Source organism: Lygodium microphyllum, chromosome 25 (genome assembly GCF_053477565.2).
Source record: "Lygodium microphyllum isolate KBCC chromosome 25, Lygodium_microphyllum_v1.1.10, whole genome shotgun sequence".
Classification (NCBI taxonomy): Eukaryota; Viridiplantae; Streptophyta; class Polypodiopsida; order Schizaeales; family Lygodiaceae; genus Lygodium; species Lygodium microphyllum.
Window position 1 is genome coordinate 21,542,949 of NC_141159.1, and position 18,900 is coordinate 21,561,848.

Here is an 18,900-nt window from a genome sequence, read left to right on the forward strand (position 1 = left end):
CTGCATCATGTATATCATCGATCATGGCATCATCATGCACATCATCATTGATTGTTGGATTATCATCAACTATCTCTATGTTGGTAGCATTGCCATATATTGTTTTTAAATGATTAGATATGGGGATGACATGCCACCATCGGTTATTGTTTACCATTGGGTGATACGCAACCTACATTTAAAAAACAAAAAGTAAGCAACTTAGATATTTATTGTATTTTGAGAATGTATCAAGAAGTAATATATATGAAAATAAATAGCTTCTAATATATATGCTCGCATTGTTGACGTAGTACGAATGTGTCATTCTTGCCTTGGTGAAATTTTGTAGAGTCAATCACTACAAAACCACTTGGATGACGTTTAATTGTGCAATGCTCACCCGTTGTTACTACTTCTTTAAACCACTTCACATCTAGTACATATATAAAAAATTGCCTAAAGTCAAGCTTCAAAATATCCTGGATCAAGCCACAATAACCTTCCATAGTGCCATTGGTATCCTGGAATTTTGCAAGGATACCACAATCCTGGGTATTTCTCTTATCATCTATACGTTGAGTTCGAAAATGTTTGCCTTCACACCAAATAGCATTGAGCAATGTACACTATTAGTACATTGTTAAGATCATATTAATGATTTAGATAAAGATGAAACATGTGAAATCATTATATCATATATAACTAAAGATAATTTAATTATAAGTATGTCTCATCTTTGATAAGCAACCTCGTGCGTATTCGCACTCCTCTTGCGATATATGCATCGCCTCTTTTTCTATCTCCATTTCTTCATGTAGCCAATCTATATCAATATGACGTGGAAGTGCACTTAAATGTTCTGAATATGGGACATTACGTCCATGTCTAGCATGTAATGCTTGCCTTTCGATTACTCTTCTTGCCCTTGCTTCTTTATATAGTGTCACCCATTTGCTCATTACTTCGTTGTTAAGCACACAAAATACATTTAACTTACGAAGTTCCCCTTTCATTAGCACTTTGCTCCTTCCTTTTCCTTGAGGTATTATAGAGATCATCCTCAAATCTTCATCATCTTTCCATAGTCGTGGTAAAGAGAGGTCCACTTTAATAAGATATTCAAAGATTTGTACAATGGATGATTGCACTAACCAACCCTCAGCCATGCTTCCCTCAGATTGTGTAACTTGCCTTACAAAATCTTTTAGGGTTTTCATAAACCGCTCTAGAAAAAACATCGACCTTACATAAACTACCCCACAAATTGCGATCTCATCAATCAGATGTACGAGTAGGTGTAGTTGAGTAGTCAAAATGGAGTGAGAAAAGTTTCCTCCACCAAACAAACCACCTCAATCGACAATACTCTAGCCTCTTACAACATATTCGGATCGATTTCCTTCAAACTCATAAATCAACCAACGTGCAATTAAGAACAATGATTAGTTTTGTCCATAAATTAAAGCAACCCTCAGCCATGCTTCCCTCAGGCTGTGCATTTTGCCTTACAAAATCTTTTAGGGTTTTCATAAAGCGCTCTAGAAAAAACATCCACCTTGCATGAACTACCCCACAAATTGCGATCTCATCAATCAAATATACGAGTAAGTGTACTTGAGTAGTCAAAATGGAGCGCGAAAAAGTTTCCTCCACCAAACAAACCACCTCAATCGACAATACTCTAGCCTCTTACAACATATTCGAATCGATTTCCTTCAAACTCATAAATCTACCAACATGCAATTAAAAACGATGATTAGTTTTGTCCATAAATTCAAGCAGATTTACTACGTGATGTATGTAATATGTAAACTAAAAAATAAGTATAATGTATACATACCTCGCTAGCTCACCCATCTTGTAAATGATATCATACACATCGTTCGAAACACAATGGGATATGCTAGTAGGAAGGATGAATTGTATGTAAATATTCATACATTGTTAATTAGTCTACATAGTTACTCCACTAATTAATATATTTATGACTATAAAAATCCTTGCATGTATCATTTAGTGCCAATCGTGAGACTTCAAACAGGATAGTTGCTCCACACATCTTTTCTTTTTCTTTATGAAAGCTCCCTTGAGGCATCTCATATATCTTGTGGGAGTTCGAAACCTACATAACTATTGTTTCACCATCTTTTCTTCGGTCTTCGACAATATCCAAGGTGCACGCGATAACTAATCGATCTTTCCTCTGGGTCCAATGCGTGGCCAAGCTCGTCTCATACGTCCAATGCTACGTCAATCCTCCCTTACATTGATAGAATCACGAGCCCTAATTAAGTGATCCCATAATGTAGAGGCAACATTCTTGAATATATGTATGGGGTCCAACAAGTGATTGATCTTGAATTCAGTCCAATATGGGAGATGAAAAAATAGAGAATCTAATGCACAAAAAATATATTATTTCTGATTCTCATAATGGAGTGTACTTTAAAGACAAACAAAATAAGTAAATTAGTTACCGACTCATGCTAGTGGAGAATCATCATTAGCGTATATCCAAGTGTCCTTACAATCTTGAATGGTCAGAGATTGTGGAGTTCTTCCATTAGTGGGGGATGCATATTTGGGGTGGTCAATAGAAAGAAAACGATGATGATTTTCATAGATAACCTTCTTCAAGCGTATCGGTCTAGAAGAAACCAGAGAGGGACCGCAAATTGGACATGCATGATATCTTGATGTAGTTAAACCTGTAGAAACAAGTGGGTTAATGATGACATATATTTGATTAAGGGTAAGAATTAATAAAATAAACTACGCAACTACCTGAACATTCTCCATCGCCTGAAAAGTCATGCATGGTCCACAATATGCCCTTTAAAGTAAAATTTGTAGAGGACAATGATACACTCACATCTTGCACCTCAATACATTTCCATAGCATTTCTACCTCCTTAATCAAAGGCTCTAAGTAAATGTCCATGTTTTTTACTTTGTGATTTCAAGAAATCAAAAGGAACAACATTACATGTCCTTTTTTTATTGCCATGGACAGAGGGATATTATAGTTCACCATACCACTGGCCATACACTATATAAGGTGCTTTTGATGCCAAATGGATTTATTCCATCTAATCCTAGACCAAACTCAAATTTTTGGGCTCTTTTTTGAAAGTAGGCCACAAATTATCTATCTGCACTTTTTATCACTTGAATGGTGTCTAGCATGCCATGACATGAGTCTCGTAATAGATTCACACTTAAACATAAGTTGAATACATGGAATAATAGAAAAATATCACAAAATCTTATGAGGCACATCCATTGAATTCATCTCCTGGTTGTATCTTGGTTCACTACAAATAGGACAGTGTCGTACAGATGCATGATCCCCACAAAACAAGATGCTATCATTGAAACATGCATGGATTTTAATGTAATCGAGACCTCCAAGAAATGTCAATAAACGCCTTGCTAGCTCCCTTCTAGTTGGTAATTTATTTCCATTTGAAAGCATTTGTGACAATAACTTGCATATATTGTGCAAACAAAGTTAACAAACTGCGAATATTGTCTAGAAGCATTTATGAATTGATATCAAATGATACATATTTCAATAATGCATTCAAGCTAGCATTACTCCATCCATAAATGGTTTGTAAGTTCATTATCTCGAGAGATGCACGTAAAACGGAGTATATGCAACCTTCGTACAATGGATTTTTCGACGGTATGTGTAGCAGGTCATCTGTCTCTCTAGTGGAGCCCTCCCCCCGAACCTTATGGAAAAATAAATCGTGCACCATGTTGTCCAAAATCTCTTCCTCCAAAACTTGATGCGACATTTGAAGAGGGTTGCTATCGTCGTCATCAACCTCTACTCTTCTTGAGGACTCTGCCTCCTCGCATCGACGCTTCACAACCTCTCGATGCCTTGGAGGGACCATTTGAGGTTGTGGTACTACATCCTGCTCAATAAAAAAAAGCATGATTTATTTTATGGTGAAGACGCAACATAGACCAATAATATTTGTGCAAATAAATTAGTAAAAATTACTGGGTCTTTTTCTTCGTCTCACTCTCCGAACATGCTGAGGTGTAACATTGTGATTCGACGTGCTCGAAAAAAACATCCTCGACAACGATCACTAGAGAATGTATTGTTTGTTGACTCAACATGTCACATACTAGTAGAAGATGATGACATAATTATACATGAATCATAAGGACATATATGATTTCATTTGACATATATGTCATATTCCCTAAATATTTTGATACTTACAACATAGAGACAAGCATTTTAATATTCAAAGACTAAGAAAGTCATGTTGATCCAAAAAAAAACCATAAGCTAACATTTTAATAAGTTTAATTGTAATCGTGTCTATCAACGTGTGTAATATATTTTATCTGCACATATAGACGTGCAATTACACACACTTACAGATGCGCCACACGAATATAAATAATTTTTTTAAAAATTTGTGGCTTTCCTTTCAAACTAGTGCTTTCCTGCGTTTTTTACGTGTTTTCTGTAGTTCGAGCTCGACGTCACTAATCATGTCTATCTATCACTTCATGAAGACAAGGAGAGAAGAAAATAAGAGTAAAAAGACGAGGAAGAAAGACCTAGAGAGTAAAGAACAAGAGCCAAACAATAAGAAAGAGAAAAAGAATCAAGCAACCTACCAAGGGAAGGGAGGAGAAGGACAAGGAGCTTGCAACCTAGCCGCCACCTCGAAACAAGCAAAGAAGGTGAGTTCTTCTTTCTCTCAATCTTCTTTGCTTTCTCTTTATTTGTTTGTCTCTCTCTCTCTCTCTTTACATGCTTTAGACAATCTATGGAAGCTTCGCGCACTGTTTTTATAACAATTTTTGAAAATATGGTCCGACTTTGCACGTCTATAGGTGCGTCTGGCTAACAGTCTAGACGCGTTTTTAGACGTGTATACAGATGTGTTGTCGGCATAACTAATTAGAGTCAAGGTCCGAGTTTTTTTGTTTGTTTAGTATTATGCTTTCGCGTCTGTTGGCGCGTCCAAAATGCAAAGTAGACACGGATATAAACGCGCTAATAAATGCAAAACAGAACTGCATCTTTCAAAGCTTCTTGATTTTTTAGTAATGGATTTTTGCTTGTGTAGATGTGGAATCCTAGATCTTCCAGCACTGATCCCGATTTGGAATGCATGAACAACACGTTAGCGAAGTTTTCTAGAGGGGTTAGTAGTTTTTTTGAAGGTTTTTCAAACAAGGAGCAATTCATGGGAAAGATGACTAGTTATCTTGGTTGCCCTCCCGTTTTGCAGAGGAGGTTTTTAGTGTCATGTTTGGGACACCTATCACATCTTTGCTAGCACTACTGCACAAACACCAAACCTTGGCACACCAAACATTGGTACACCTTTAACAGGTACTCCATGCACTATATACACATGGATCATCTGATGCACAGGGATCAGCTAAAGTACATGGATCGGCCGAAGCACGTGCATCTACAAAAGCACGTGCATCGAATGAGGTAGAGGGTAGTGCCCGTCAAGGGAGGAGGGAGAGTCATATAGGAGGACAAAGGCTTTATGGGGGTTGCTTAGAAGGTGTCTCTCAATCACTCTCACCAAAAAATGAGAGAGGTGAGCCTCCACAAATGTACTACTCTATCACAGATGGTGGTGGTATCTTGCATAACCCTTAGGTGAGGGAAGTGATAGCCTACTTGAGGAGTGTCGTGCATGCCACTTGAAAAGATTGTATGATTCCCTTCAAGCATCAAAAAAGTGGCTTTGGCAAGAGATGCTAAGGGCAGTACATAGATGGTACCCTAATCCCGAGAATTCACAATTCTCAGACGATTGGGGACGGTCAAAGATAAGAGACGTTCTTCATAACAAGAGGTCTCACCTTATGACGCGTTCCAAGGAGTCAATGTGGAGACAAGACTAGAGGCGCCCTGGATATGACCAACCACCCAATTGCCACCGCGTCGCATTATGGATCGGGTGGTAGGGAGTGATGGGAGGCTGAGTTTGTAAGTATTATTTAATTTCTTTTTTAATTAAATTTTGTAACTTGTTTCAATTCATTATGGTAGGATGCCTTCTCCTAGAGAGATAGGCTACCATCGAGGTCATAATCGGACGTCCACTTGGCAATATTTCTACGAGGAGGGACTGATCACCGAGGAGCAATACAATCGTGCCATGAGGATTCCACAACTAGAAGATGTATGTTTTATTTTTTATATGAAAAGTATAGGTAACTCTAATTTATTGTTTGTAATGGTATTTATATACATTAATCTTTTGTGTAGGCGAACCATGATGTAGTCAAGGATAGCAAAGGGGATACTGACAGTAGCGGTGGAGGCACTGGCACCGACACCGGCAGTGGTGGTGGTAGCGACGATAATGCCTCTTCTGAGGAGATGTAGAGGAGCCCCGTGCATACATGCCTCCCCTTGGTCTTGTAGTGTATTACTTTCAGCTAGTGCTTGCGACCATGACCATGCTTGAGGTCACAAGCACTAGAACTCATTATGTAAAAACGTTTCATCTTTATATATAAAATTTCATGTTCTACATTGTTTTGTTTTCAGTACAAAAATCTTCGAAATATGTACAAATATTTCAGCACAGTACGCTCATCATGTGTTATTATCAATATATGAACTTTAGCTCTCCACATTCTTTTGCTTTCAGTATAATAATATCTTTCTCCATTTTTCCTAAGCTAGATGCTCTCTGGTTTTTTTTTCCCATCAAATTGTATGCTTAAGAAAAACAGAGAGATTATTATACTGAAAGCAGAAGAATGTGGAGAGCTAAAGTCCATATATTGATAATAACACATGATGAGCGTACTGTACTGAAACATTTGTACATATTTCGAAGATTTTTGTATTGAAAACAAAACAATGTAGAGCACAAAATTTCATATATAAAGATGAAACATTTTTACATGAGCTCTAGCGCTTGTGACCTTAAGCATGGTCATGGTCGCAAGCACTAGCTAAAAGTAATACACATCAAAAATGAAAACTACAAGACCAAGGGGAGGCATGCATGCACGGGGCTCCTCTACATCTCCTTAGAAGAGGCATCATCGTCACTACCACCACCACTGCCGGTGCAGGTGGCGGTGTTACTGCCGCCACCACTACTGTTAGTCTCCCCTTTGCTATCCTCGATTGCATCAGGATTCGTCTACACAAAGGATTAAGGTATAAAAATACCATTACAAACAATAAATTAGAGTAACCTATACTTTTCATGTAAAAAATAAAACATACCTATTTTGGCTATGGAATCCTCATTGCACGATTGTATTGCTCCTCCATGATCAATCCTTCCTACTCGTAGATATGTTGCCAAGTGGACGCCTGGTTATGACATGGATGATAGCCTAACTCTCTAGGAGTAGGCATCCTACCAACGATATGATACTACAAAACAATTTTAACATACAATGTATTAGAACACACTACATAATGAATTGAAACAAATTACAAAATTTAGTTTAAAAAAGAAATCAAATAATACTTACAAACTCAGCTTCCCATGACTCCCTACCACCGGATCCATAATGCGATGATCCCATGGTTCCCATCTCGATAGGTCGTGCCTCTGCATGTTGTTGACTTATCATTTTCTCTACTGCTCTCTTCTTGGCCTCTTTCCACTCCCTGTAGTTGCAATTGGTGGTTGGCCATATCTAGGGCACCTCTACTCTTGTCTCCGCAGTTACTCCTTGGCACGCGTCATAAGGTAAGACCTCTTGATATGAAGCGCGTCTCTCATCTTTGACAATCCTCAATCATCTGAGAATTGTGAATTCTCGGGATTAGGGTACCTTCTATGTATGGCCCTTAACATCTCTTGCCACAAACCACATTTTTTGTGCTTGAAGAGAATCATACAATCTTTGTATATGGCATGCACGACACTCCTCAAGTAGGCTATCACTTCCCTCCCCTGAGGGTTATGCAAGATACTACCACCATCTCTGACAGAATAGTACATTTGTGGAGGCTCACCTCTCATTTCCCGGTGAGGATGATCGACACTACAACAAAAACGAGGCATAGACACGCATGTTAGACGCGCAAAGTCGGGCACATCTATCACAGCGTCTATAAGTGCATGTAAATGTGCATGTAAATAGACGCGAATTCTGCGTCTATATATCTACGCAAATAGACGTGCATATACATGCAAAAATAAATGCACACGTCAAAATTCAAATCATAAGTAAATCATTTCTTTTCAAACTACGCATTTCCTTTCCTGCGTTTTTTGCGGTTCTGAAGCTTGAGTTTAGTCGACATGCAGTCTCTTCATACCTCACCTAGTCTCTTCATGCCTCACCTCCTCATGAATCACCTTTTCTTTCATTTCAAACACACAAGAAGGGAAAAAGGAAAGCCAATGAGAGAAAGAAAGAGAGAACAAGAGAGAGAAGAACAAGAAGAAGCAACAAACATCAAGGAAGGGTAACTTACCAAGAAGAGGAAGAATGAGAAGGAATAAGCGCCACCACCTGCCACACCAAACTCTCTCTCTCTTTCTCTCTCTTTGTTTCTCGCTTCCTATTTCTACTCTGTCTCTGTATTTAGGATTTCTGATTCCATTATGTATTGCATTTTGTAAATCAATGGCGATCGTCAGCCTAAAATCAGTCAACCGAGCGCGTTTGATAGCGCGTCTACATCTCAGTGTAGACACAAATATAGACGCGAAAAATGTTTCTCTGGGGGCACGTCTTTGAGCGCCTGTGTTTTTTAGTGTACACGCAATGATACACGCGCTGACAGACATCCACAGAGACGTAGGTATAGACGCGCACAGAGACGCAGATATAGACGTTGTATGTAATATGTTTTATCTACACATGATAATATGATTTTTCTTGTGTAGATGTGGAATCCTGGATCCTCCAGCACCCCATTCAACAAGGAGCAATTCATAGGGGAGATGACAAATTATCTTGGTCACCCTCCCACTGCAGACGAGGTCTTCAGTGTGATGTCTAGGTCACCTATCACATCTTTGCCTTCACAGGATCAACTGAGGTACATGGATCAACCGAAGCACGTACATCTGCAAAATCACGTGTATCGAGTGAGGTAGAGAGTAGTGTACGTCGAGGGAGGAGGGAGAGTGGTGCGGGAGAACGAGGAGGTCGAGGGCTTTGTGGGGGTTGCCTAGGTGGTGGCTCTCGATCACCCTCACCAGAAAATGAGAAAGGTGAGCCTCCATAAATGTACTACTCTATCACTGATGTTGGTGGTATCTTGCATGACTTTTAGGGGAGGGAAGTGATAGGCTACTTGAGAAGTGTCGTGCATGCCACATACAAAGATTGCATGATTTCCTTCAAGCACCAAAAAAATGGTTTGTAGCAAGAGGTGCTACGGGCAGTACATAAAAGATACCCTAATCTCGAGAAGTCACGATTCTCAGATGATTAGGAACGGTCAAAGATGAGAGACGCGCTTCATAACAAGAGGTCTCACCTTATGACGCGCGCCAAGGAGTCATTGCGGAGACAAGAGCAGGGGCGCCCTGGATATGGCCAACCACCCAATTGCCACCGCAAGGAGTGGAAAGAGGCCAAGAAGAGAGCAACGGAGAAAATGACAAGTCACCAGCATGCAAAAGCGCGACGTATCCAGATGGCAACCATGGGATCGTTGCATTATGGATCGGGTGACAAGGAATCATGGGAGGCTGAGTTTGTAAGTATTATTTGATTTATTTTTTAAAATTAAATTTTGTAATTTGTTTCACTTCATTATGTAGTGTGTTTTAATAGGTTGTATGTTCAAATTTTTTTGTAGTATCATATCGTTGGTAGGATGCCTACTCCTAGAGAGGTAGACTACCATCGAGGTCATAACCGAGCGTACACTTAGCAGTATTTCTAGGAGGAGGGACTCATTACCGAGGAGCAATATAATCGCACCATGAGGATTCCATCACCAGAAGATGTATGTTTTATTTTTTACATGAAAATTATAGATAACTCTAATTTATTGTTTGTAATGGTACTTATATACCTTAATCCTTTGTGTAAGAGAACCCTGATGCAGTTGAGGATAGCGAAGGGGGGGACTAGCAGTAGCGGTGGCGGCAACGGCAGCGGCACAGGCAGCGGTGGTGGTAGCGATGATGATGCATCTTCTGAGGAGATATAGAGGAGCCCCATGCATGCATGCCTCCCCTTGGCTTGTAATTTTCATTTTTGATATGTATTACTTTCAGCTAATGCTTACGACCATGACGTCACAAGCACTAGAACTCATAATGTAAAAACCTTTCATCTATATATATGAAATTTTGTGTGCTATATATATTGTTTTGTTTTCAGTATCCAATCTTTGAAATAATCTTTCTCTGTTATCCCTAAGCATACAATTTGATGTTGATGGGGGAAAAAAAACCAAAGAGCACGTTGCAAAGCCACATACTCTCTGGTTTTTTTTTCATACCTCTGTTTTGCGCATCTATCAACGCGTCTAAATTGCAGGATAAATGCGCGTCTATTTTCATCAAAACCTTTCAGAGTAAACGCGGTTTTAGATGCGTAGATACATGCTTGTATAGACGCATAATATGAATATGTCCACTTTTTTAAAAATATGATTATATATTTATGTAGCGCGTTTATACGCGTGTCTATAGGTGAGTCTAAGTGTGCGTATAACTCTATTCATAAGCGCGCTTTTAGACACGATTTTGTAGACGCGTTAATAAACACGACCGATATTTTTTTTCACAATTCAAATATTGCGTCTACAAGCGTGTCTATGAACCCTTTTTGTTGTAGTGTGAGAGCCACCTCCTAGGTAACCCCCACAAAGCCCTCGACCTCCTCGTCCTCTTGCATCACTTTCCCTCCTCCCTCGATGGGCACTATCCTCTACCTCACTCAATGCACGTGCTTCTATAGATGCACGTGCTTTGGCCGATCCATGTACTTCAGCTGATCCCTATGCATCAGCTGATCTATGTGTATGCATAGTGCGTGAAGTACCTGTTAGACGTGTACCAAGGTTTGGTGTTTGTGCGGCAATGCTAGGCAAAGATATGATAGGTATCCTAAACATGACAGTAAACACCTCCTTTGTAGTGGGAGGACGACCAAGATAATTGATCATCTCTCCCATGGATTGCTCCTTGTTCGAAAAACCTCCAAAACAACTATTAACACCTCTAAAAAACTCCTCTAATGTGTTGTTCATGCATTCCAAATCAGGATCAATATTGGAAGATCCGGGATTCCACATGTAAACAAGAAAAAATCCATTACTACAAAATCAGGAAGCTTTGAAAGATGCAGTTTTGTTCTGCGTTTGTTAGCGCGCCTATACCCGCATCTACTCTGCATTGTGGACGTGCCAACAGACGCAAAAGCATAATACTAAACAAACAAAAAAACTCGAATCTTAACTCTAATTAGTTATACCGACAACACGTCTATATACGCGTCTAAAGACACGTCTGGACTATCAACCAGATGCGCCTACAAACGCGCAAAGTCGGACCATATTTTCAAAAACTGTTATTAAAAACGGCGCAAGCCTCCATAGATTGTCTGAAGCATGTAAAGAGAGAGAGAGAGAGAGAGAGAGAGAGAGAGAGAGAGAGAGAGAGAGAGAGGAACAGACAAAGAGAAAGAGAAGAAAATTGAGAGAGAATAAGAACTTACATTCTTTGCTTGTTCTGACGGGTGGCGGCTAGGTTGCAAGCTCCTTGCCCTCCGCCTCCCTTCCCTTGGTAGGTTGCTTGATTCTTCTTCTCTTCCTTGCTGTTTGGCTCTTGTTCTTTACTTTGTGGCTCTTTATGCCTCCTCTTTTTACTCTTATTTCCTTCCCTCCTTATCTTCATGAAGTGATAGATAGACATGATTAGTGATGTCGAGCTCGAACTGTAGAAAACACGCAAAAAACGCAGGAAGTCACTAGTTTGAAAAAAAAGCCACAACTTTTTAAAAATTTTATTTATATTCGCATGGCGCATCTGTGAGTGCGTATAATTTTGCATCTATATGTGCAGATAAATGATATTACAAGCACTGATAGACGTGATTACAATTAAACTTATTAAAATGCTAACTTATGATTATTTTTTGATCAACATGACTTTCCTAGTCTTTCAATATCAAAATGTTTGTCTCCATGTTGTAAGTATCAAAATATTTAGGGAATATGACATATATGCCAAATGAAATCATATATGTCCTTATGATTCAGGTTTAATTATGCCATCTTCTAATAGTATGAGACATGCTGAGTCAACATAAAGTACATTCTCTAGTAAGGACGAGACATTGCATCTTCACAATCGAGATGCTTGGCTACAAAGGAAAATCAAATGTTTATGTGATCATTGTAGAGGATTTCTTTTTTAGCATGTCAAATCACAATGTTACACCTCAGCATGTTCGGAGAGTGGGACCAAGAAAAAGACCCAATAATTTTTACTACTTTATTTGCAGAAATATTATTGGTCTATGTTTACGTCTTCACCATTAAACAAAACTTGCTTTTTTATTGAGTAGGATGCAGTACCACATCCTCAAATGGTCCCCCCAGGGCGTCAAGAGGCTACAAAGCGTCGACGCGAGACAGAGTTCTCAAGAAGAGTAGAGACTGATGACGACGATAGCATCCCTCTTCAAATGCCCCATCAAGTTTTGGAGGAAGAGATTTTGAACAACATGGTGCACGATTTATTTTCCCATGAGGTTCGGGGGGAGGACGCCACTAGAGAGACAAATGACCCGCTACACATAGCGTCCAAAACTCCATTGTACGAAGATTACATATACTCCGTTCTATGTGCATCTCTCGAGATACTAAACTTACAAACCATTTATGGATGAAGTAATGCTAGCTTGAATACATTATTGAAGTATGTATCATTTGATATTAATTCATAAATGCTTCTAGACAATATTCGCGATTTGTTAACTCTGTTTGCACAATATATGCAGGTTATTGTCACAATTTCTTTCAAATGGAAATAAATTACCAACTAGAAGGGAGCAAGCAAGGCGTTCCTTAACATCTCTTGGAGATCTCGATTATGTTAAAATCAATACATGTGTCAATGATTGCATCTTGTTTCGTGGAAATCATGCATCTGCACAACAATGTCCTATTTATGGTAAACTAAGATACAACCAGAAGATTAAATCAATGGATGTTTCTTGTAAGGTTTTGCAATATTTTTCTATTATTCCATGTATTCAACTTATGTTTAAGTGTGAATCTATTTCGAGACTCATGTCATGGCATGCTAGTTACCATTCAAGTGATGAAAAGTGAAGAATTCCTTCAGACACACCAACTTGGAAATACGTAGATAATTTGTAGCCTACTTTCACAGAAGAGCCCAGAAATTTGAGATTTGGTCTAAGATTAGATGGAATTAATCAATTTGGCATCTAAAGCACCTCATATAGTGTATGGCCAGTGGTATTGGTGAACTATAATATCCCTCCGTCCATGGCAATAAAAAAAGGACATGTAATGTTGTTCATTTTGGTTCTTGCAAAACAAAAGTGAAAAACATGGACGTTTACTTAGAGCCTTTGATCGAGGAGCTAGAAACGCTATGGAGAGGCATTGGGGTGCAAGATGTGAGTGCATCATTGTTCTCTACAGATTTCACTTTAAAAGGCATGTGGACCATGCATGATTTTCAAGACTATGGAGAATATTCAGATAGTTGCGTACTCTATTTTATTCATTCTTACCCTTAATCAAATATATGTCATCATTAACCCACTTGTTTCTACAGGTTTAACTACATCAGGATATCATGCATGTCCAATTTGCGATCCCTCTCTAGTTTTTTCTAGACTGACACGCTTGAAGAAGATTATCTATGACAATCCTCATCATTTTCTCCCTATTGACCACCCCAAATATGCACCCCCCACTAATGGAAGAACTCCACAATCTCTGACCATTCAAGATTGGAAGGACTCTTGGACACACGCCAATGATCATCCTCCACTCGACATGAGTCGGTAACTAGTTTACTTCTTTTGTTTGTCTTTAAAGTACACTCCATTATGAGAATCAGAAATAATATATTGTTTGTGCCTTAGATTCTCTATATTTTTTCGTCTCTCATATTGGATTGAACTCAAGATCAATCACCTATTGGACCCCATGCATATATTCAAGAATGTTGCCTCTACATTATGGGATCACTTAATCGCGGCTCGTGATTCTGTCAATGTAAGGGAGGATTTACGTAGTATTGGACGTATGAGACGAGCTTGGCCACGCATCAGACCTAAAGAAAAGATCGATCAATAACCGTGTGCACCTTGGATGTTATCGAAAACCGAAGAAAAGATGGTGAAGCAGCAGATATGTAGCTTTCGAACTCCCACAAGATATATAAGATACCTCAAGGAAGCATTCATAGAGAAAGAAAAGCGGTGTGGAGCAACTATCCGGTTTGAAGTCTCACGATTGACACAAAATGATTCAGGTAAGGATTTTCATAGCCATAAATATATTAATTAGTGGAGTAACTATATAGACTAATTAATAGTGTATGAATATCTACATACAATTCATCCTTCCAACTAGCATATCCCATTGTTTTTCGAAAGATGTGCGTGATATCATTTACAATATAGGTGAGCTGGTGAGGTATGTATACATTATACTTATTTTTTAGTTTACATATTACGTACATCACGTAGTAAACCCACTTCAATTTATGGATAAAACTAATCATCGTTCTCAATTGCATGTTGGTAGATTTATGAGTTTGAAGAAAATCAATCCAAATACGTTGCAAGAGACTCGAGTATTATCCATTGAGGTGGTTTGTTTAGTGAATGAAACTTTTCCTCGCTCCATTTTGACTACTCAAGTATACTTACTCGTACATTTGATTGATGAGATTGCAATTTGTGGGGTAGTTCATGCAAGGTGGATGTTTCTTCTAGAGCGCTTTATGAAAATCCTAAAATATTTTGTAATGCAAAATGCATAGCCCAAGGGAAGCATGGCTGAGGGTTGATTAGTGCAATCATCCCTTGTACAAATCTGTGAATATCTTACGAAAGTGGACCCCTCTCTACCACGACTATGGAAAGATGATGAAGATTTGAGGATAACCTCTATAATACCTCAAGGAAAAGGAATGAGCAAAGTGCTAATGAAAGAGGAACTTCGTAAGTTAAATGTATTTTGTGTGCTTAACAACGAAGTAAAGAGCAAATGGATGACACTATATAAAGAAGCAATGGCAAAAAGAGTAAGTGAAAGACAAGTATTTCGTGCTAGACATGGACGTAATATCCCATATCCAAAATATTTAAGTGCGCTTCCACGTCATATTGATATAATTTGGCTACATGAAGAAATGGAGAAGATGAAAAAAGAGAATGCGATGGATATATCGTAAAAGGAGTACGAATACGCACAAGGTTGCTTATCAAAGGTGAGACATACTTATAATTAAATTATCTTTAGTTATATATGATATACTAATTTCACATGTTTCATCTTTAACTAAATCATTAATATGATCTCAACAATGTAGTACTAATGCACATTGTTCAATGCTATTTGGTGTGAAGGTAAACCTTTTCGAACTCAATGTATAGATGATAAGAGAAATACCCAAGAGTACGGTATCCTTGCAATTTTCCAGGACACCAATAGCACCATGAAAGGTTATTGTGGCTTCATCCAAGATATTTTGAAGCTTGACTTTAGGCAATTTTTTATATATATACTAAATGTGAAGTGGTTTAAAGTAGTAACAACGGATGAGCATTGCACAATCAGATGTCATCCAAGTGGTTTTATAGTGATTGACTTTATAAAATTTCACCAAGGCAAGAATGACACATTCGTACTACCTCAACAATGCAAGCAGATATATTAGAAGCTATTTATTTTCATATATATTACTTCTTGATACATTCTCAAAATACAATAAATATCTAAGTTGCTTACTTTTTGATTTTTAAATGCAGGTTGTGTATCACCCAATGGTAAATAATAACCGATGGTGACACGTCATCCCCATATCTAATCATTTAAAACTAATAGATGGCAATGCTACCAACATAGAGATAGTTGATGATAATCCAACAATCAATGATGATGTACATGATGATGCTATGATTGATGATATACATGATGTAGTGCAAGATGATCCCCGCGAGGATGTTCAAGGACACGCAGAAGAGGATGACAATATGATTGCAGATGATGATGATGAAATTGAGTATAGCAATACATCTGATAGTGGAATAGACTTATTTGTTTCATTGCCTATTGGTAACATAGACTTAGAGGTAGATAGTCTGGCAAGGGCCGATCTCATTGAAGATGAGATTGATCATTCATTGTAGCATATAATTAGCTTTGAATGATTGGATGTATATTTGTAATACTCAGAAACAACTAAAATATCAATTAAGAGCCTTTTACTACATATAATGCTTGTTGTATTATAGTATTAGAATTGAATGCGCACATCCAAAGAAGAATACACCAAGATGCACAAAGAAGTACAATTGGGTAAGCTGTATTAAACCACAAAGAAGTAAAGTTAGTAATGTATTCTAAAAAATACTAGCTCTTAAGATGTTTGATCATATTTAGAGACTTTATAAAAAATAAAAAATCTGTGCATTTATTTTGCATCTATACACGCGTAGATAAACGCGCCTGCTATTTCGCGTATATAGTACGCGTCTATAGGGCCTTTCTCTTGTAGTGAAAGGAACGAGGATCATGGAGTGCCTTTTGTACCATCCTACAAACCACATTAGACCCACACCTAAAACACTAAACTTAGTACTCATCAAACAAAGACTCTACCCTACTACGCATACCTTTGCTTAAACCCTATCACAATATACTACACCTTGTTGCACTACACCTAGTGTATTGTACAAAGAATAATATACCACCTCGCACATAACTATGCACATAAGTCTAATGGTGCCTTACACCTACATGTCTCACTATAGAGCGTGTGCACTAGACCATTAATAATCTAGTGTGTAAATGGATTGCATACATGAGTGTATTATGACACTACCAAACATGACTTAGAGCATGCTCCCACACATTATGATATCCCTCACACATTGCCTGTTGTAATTAAGTTAAAATATAGAGACCCATCCACCTACCCACACACACTCTCATCTACATAATAGACATGTAATCTATGGAAAAGATTAAAATCACCGCAACGAATGCACACACACATTGAGGCAAGGATATTAGACAAACCACAACCAAACAATTTTTTAAAAAAGCTACACAAAAAGCAAACAACTAAAGGAGAAATAATAATATAATCAAGAGAACTCAACTAGAAAATCACTCAAACTATTGAAACTCAAAGTAAGAAACAACTAAATTGCTATATGCAAATTAAAGTACTGAGCATTAGACACAGATGGATTGGGAAAAAAAATCTTGTTTGCACATAATGCACAAATGATATTTGAAACATAGATTAAACTCTAAATCAAGGAACCTTGATTTTTGGGATATTCAAAACACCATTAAGATTAGCTTTCAAAAATGAATAGGACGAAAAAGTAAAAGAATCACAAAAGGTTGACCCAATTTTAGAAAATCTAGGACTTTAACTCACAATGTAAGTACATGTTCATGTGAATTGCATGTGAGCTTTCAACTCTCACAATGTGCGAACACCCTCGTCCTAGCTAATCCCTCAGTATAGATAGTACCCCCATCAATGACCTAGTCAATCAAGTCATCTAATTAGTCAACCAAGAGACAACGGTGTCATGACATTCGGTATCCACCTCTGGAAAACCTAGAAGGATGGGAGTAGGTCTGTTGAGTAGCAAAAATAAAACCATCATCATTTTGCACGTGATACTTTTATACTTCATGTGTGTTAAAGGCTTCTTTCCCTAATGCTTATTTGTAGGACGATGAAACATGTGAATGCAGAAACAAAAGTTTGTCTTGTGTGAACTAAAGAGGGGATGTACTTGGTGATCTTTTTAGGGTGACACAATGAGCTTTGATCATAATGATCTTGGTTCGAATAATAAGGTTGCCTTAAGCAAAAACTATTGCTAAGTATGAGATTATGCACAAATCTGATACTCATAGCTAGTTATGGCACAATGATAGAGTGGTGCAACCATTATGAAACATAGGAGATGGCAGAGACTCAAAGGCTACACATACAAGTACGTAGAACAAAGGAAGTTGGAGACACTAATAACTCAAGAGGCTCTATCAGAATTGCTAATGCAAGTGTGTAAGATTAACCTTAGAGGACGAGAAAAGCACGGTGAAAAGATATGCAATCGGCTTATGTGTCACTATTTGGAGAGAGAGGTTAATAATATATGAAGTTTCGAGAGGAATGAGATCGGGAGGAAAGGGACAGTGCTGTAGTTTTGAATCTCTACCATCATTGAGAGGAACAGACTACAGTTTCAAGAGGGATCTATGGTTTCCAAGACATCTTGTGTTGTTTAGAAGGGCTACACTGTTTATGCCAGTCATGCATCGTGTGGACAAAGCTGACGTGAGTCTACCACGGATAAGCATAGCTGCTTGTTTGCATAACATATCAGGAATATCACGTGCGTAAAGGAAGAGGGAGCTGATGGAGGTTGCATAGGAGGGTGTCGAGTTCTCATGACATGGCCGTCTAGCACTGATTGATACAGATCGTGAAGAAAACACAAGTGCAGGGTTGACTGCAACATTAGCAGCATAGATTATAGGAGATCAGCGATGCTACGAGATCTATCTAGGCCTTCTCGAGAAGGATGACACAGGTTTATGAGGCCGTCACTACTCAAGGTGTCCTCATGAAGCCTTGTACTAGGCAGCTCTCAAGGTGACAGCCAACGCTGAGTTCAGACGTGGCATGGAGGAGGCGTGTAATTCATATTGTTGTGCACGTATCG

At 38.4% G+C, this 18,900-nt stretch overlaps 1 protein-coding gene across 1 annotated transcript in view; it reads right to left on the reverse strand.

Moving 5' to 3' along the window:
- Positions 1–18,900, reverse strand: part of LOC148013962 (agamous-like MADS-box protein AGL11) — a 177,298-nt gene that overhangs the window by 49,839 nt on the left and 108,559 nt on the right. The window lies entirely within an intron of this gene.